Source organism: Euprymna scolopes, chromosome 24, assembly GCF_053919585.1.
Source record: "Euprymna scolopes isolate OS-2025 chromosome 24, ASM5391958v1, whole genome shotgun sequence".
Classification (NCBI taxonomy): domain Eukaryota; kingdom Metazoa; phylum Mollusca; class Cephalopoda; order Sepiida; family Sepiolidae; genus Euprymna; species Euprymna scolopes.
The window spans coordinates 71,978,022-71,981,810 of NC_136505.1; the positions used below are offsets into that span (position 1 = coordinate 71,978,022).

The 3,789-nt window shown below is 51.2% G+C and overlaps 1 pseudogene; it reads right to left on the reverse strand.

Moving 5' to 3' along the window:
- Positions 1-404: 404 nt before the first annotated feature.
- Positions 405-548, reverse strand: LOC145246975 (U2 spliceosomal RNA; annotated as a pseudogene).
- Between the last annotated feature and the right edge of the window lie 3,241 nt (positions 549-3,789).

Below are 3,789 nucleotides of genomic sequence, written 5' to 3' on the forward strand. Positions count from 1 at the left end.
ACCCCAAAGGGCAACCCCAGTTCAAGAGCGGGTTCCGGAGTCGCCACCACAGCAGCGAGTGCTTTAGCGACCGGTAAGGTGACGACAGCAGGAGTTGCCGACCCAAATGGCAACTCCAGTTCGAAAGTGGGTTCTGGGGTCGCCACCCCATCCGTGTGTACGAGGTCGAGGACGCGGTTGGTTTCCGTGGATGCTACCCCAAAAGGAACCCCCAAAGGCACCCCAAAGGCACCCCCAAAGGCACCTCCGAGGCGGGTACGGGCTCTGAGGGCGCCACCCCCAGTGGCCTGAGTATGGAGAATGTAGCAGTCATAGATGGTATTTATTTGCTCCCCCACTGAGCAAATTAGGCACAAGGCCGTTTTTAATGTGAGGTAAAAACCAGCCCCCCTAAAAGTAGGCAAAAAGGGGCCACTCTGGTTACCAAAAATAATAATTGTCCCAGTATAGAGGGCCCCCCTCCATTGACTGGTACAAATCATCTTAAGTGCAGCATCTGCCGGAACAGATACTACACTTTGATCTTGGCCAAAAGGCCAAGAATGTAGCAGTCATAGATGTAACCCGAGACGAAGTGGCGGGCCCCTTCTCGATGCTGCCCATGCTGCCGTCGGTCGTGGTGCCCTTAAATCAAGAGCAGGAGGTAGAAATGTGGAAACAGATGGTAGTGAGCAACCCGGAAGCCGACCAAGTGCAGGACGCCTACCGAAATTACGAAAAGAAGAAGACCAGGCGTCCAGTGAAGAGGTGGTGGGTTCTGAACGAATATGCGCTGATGCCACCACCAACGAAGACACAGTCGGAAAAAAGCAGTCCACATAAACCATTGGCGGAGGGGCTGAGGAAAATTAAATCGGTAGATGTGATTATAGTAGATGGGTGCTCCACTGCGGAGGGGGGATTGATCAGCGAAACGCCAGGCAGTGCGGTCGATTGGCCAGCCCTTCCAGGAAGCCTTTGTTCGCCCATTCCACCAGGGCAGAAAATTCCAACCCAGAACCAGACGGCAGCTGACACGCCCAGTGAACCCATTAAGGAGGTGACAACTTGGGAATCCAAGGAAAGCCTTAAAAAGACCCCAAAATACAATCAGGAACTCTATGAAAACAAGTTCCAGTGTTATGTCAAAGGCAACGAACTGAAGGTGATGCCAGGGAAACTAGAGGAAATAAAACAGTGATTAGTCTCCCTGATAACATTCGATGCTAAAGGAAAAGGCTTAACCGGGATCCCCAGGGTCAAAATGATGGAGATCCTTGGAGAGTTAAAGATCCCTGCACAGTATGACGCCTGCAGATACTACGCCACGTGGGATCTCCTTTTGCCTATTAAAGAGGAGGCAGAGAAGATGGCAAAAGAGGACTTCATATGGAAAAATTATAAAATGAAAACGGAGTATCAGTCAGAAAGAAGGATCAACGTGATTCTAATGGGCGTGCCGAGCTTCATCGAAGAATATCAGCTGGGTGCGACGCTATCCCAATTCGGTGAGGTGAAGCGAGTTTAGGCAGTGATAGGACACAGAATATAAAATCGAGATGCGAGCGGATAAAAAGGGATTTTATCCCTTTCCAGCTGATTTGTGAGAGCTGGCAGATGACCGTGATCGTGGAGGGACGTAGACCGCACTGCTGGGTCTGCCAAAAACCGAGGCACAAGTCTCGTTTCTGCCCCCAGAAGAAGGAACAAGAGAAGAAGCAGGAACAGAGAGAAACTAAGAAGCCGGAGGCGGAAGAGAAGAAGGAAGACGAAGGAAACAATGCCGCCACCTGGAGCAAAGTTGTCTCTAGAAAGACAAAGAAGCAAGAAACAACCGCCCCTCAAACAACAGCAAGAGGGACGGTCATGGCGGCAAAGAGGCAACTGAGAGTGAGCTCCTCGGAGTCGGAGAGTGAAGACGCAGACAGGAAGACAAAGCAAGTGGAAAGAGCGAGAGAGAGGAAGAAGCCAGCACCGATAGAGACCGCCCCGGTAGAGATAGCCGTGGTAGAAATGGTTTCGGAAGAAACAGTCCCGGAAGTCAGTAAAGACAAGATTATTGACCCTCCAACACAGATCCCCCACGAGGAAAGTTAACTTACCCCACCCCTATTTTACACGCCAAAAGGATCAGTGCAGAATTCCTGTAGCAGAGGCGGAAGTAACAGTGAAAAAGAATGACCAGTAACAGGCGGCCCTTCTCAGAGAGGGAAAAACGAGGAAATTCCCATTCTAGCCGGGAGAGCGCCTCTGCGACGAACGTGTAGACCATATAATCGTCGACCTCAATGGGCGACAAAAAGGTTTCTGAAAAGCCTTTAAGTCGACGGAAAAGCGGGCGCCGATCTCAAAAACTTCTCTGACATTCCACACTTGATAACGTTCGTGAGAGAAAATAGGGGAGGGCGTTGTAAGACCTTGTGGAGGATGTTTTAGGCCGGAAAGGCAGCATACAAGGGATTGTGTATCATCAACGGGGAGCACCCATCATTAGGGAAAATTGACCAAAAATGTGAAGGGAGGATCCCAGTTTATGTTCACCCATACTTTTATAGAGCCATTAAAATGACGGTCCCCCTGGTCGTTGAGGGGGCTGGCTCACGTCCGACCGGCTTACGTCTGACCTGCTCACAGGCAGTCTCGGTCAGACATTTGACGGCCTTACCCCCGAAGATTTCAGACTCATCCTGGGCGAATACTAGTTAGGGAATCATGGCCGCGAGCTTAAACCTAGCTAGTTTTAATGCGAGGGTCATGATATCCCGAAGCAAGTCTGGTCGCGTGCTGAGGGATCTCCTGGTCCTTGAGGCAGACTTAGGTGCATTACAGGAGATCCACTTTGTTGGGGACGGGGACTGCAGTTTGCTGGTGAACGACTTTGACGTTTATTCAGCATACGGCAGTTCCCGTGGCGGTGGGGTTCCTGTTCTAGCGAGTCGCACACTGTCTGCGGCGGTTATCGTTGTTTACACTGATGTTCATGGGAGGTTGGTCGTGGTCGATGTTGCCGTTAAAAGCGGTGAGTTCCGGATCGTGGCAGTTTATGCGCCTAACGTCCGCAGCGAGAGGGTTTCCTTTTTCGGCGGGTGGAGGTGGTTCTCTCTTCGGGTCCGGAGCGGGTAGTGTTAATGCCGTCGTGCACTCCAATATAGATAAGGTCGAGGGGGTGTCTAGTGAGTCGGAGTAGTGTGATAGCAGCCTGTCTGACCTGATGGCCTCGTGTGATCTGGTCGACAGGTTCCCTCTGGATCACCCCGGGAGGGAGATGTGGACGTGGCTAGGTACTTCGACCGTCTGTCCAAGCACATGCTTGGACAGAATGTTTATTAGAAGGGGCGACATAGATTTCCTATCTTGTCCTACGTTCCACTGGTTAGTTCATTTGGACCACAAACTCCTGTTGGCCCGTTTGAAATTAGGTAATATGCCTAGGTTGGCTGGCTAATGGAAGTTGAACGTCTCCTTGTTGGAGTCGAATGACTTCCGGGAGTAGCTGACGTCACTAATTCAGAGGGAGTTAGTGGAGGCGGTTACCGGGAGTAGATGGTGGGATAGCCTTAAGGTTACCATTAGGCGCTTTTGCGTCCAATAAAGCCAACGCATCGCGCTAACTAGGGCTCGGACCAAAAGGCACCTAGATGATAGACTGGCCCGGGCGGTGGAAGGGGGGGATTCCCTAGAACTAGCTCTAGATAAGAGGGACCTGAGTCGCTTGTCTAGTAAGCGATATACAGGTCAGGTAGTTAGAGCTAGGTTAAAAAGAGTCTCCAATGAAGCCGTGAAAGTTGACGCCGTTCAGCATCGGGCTGC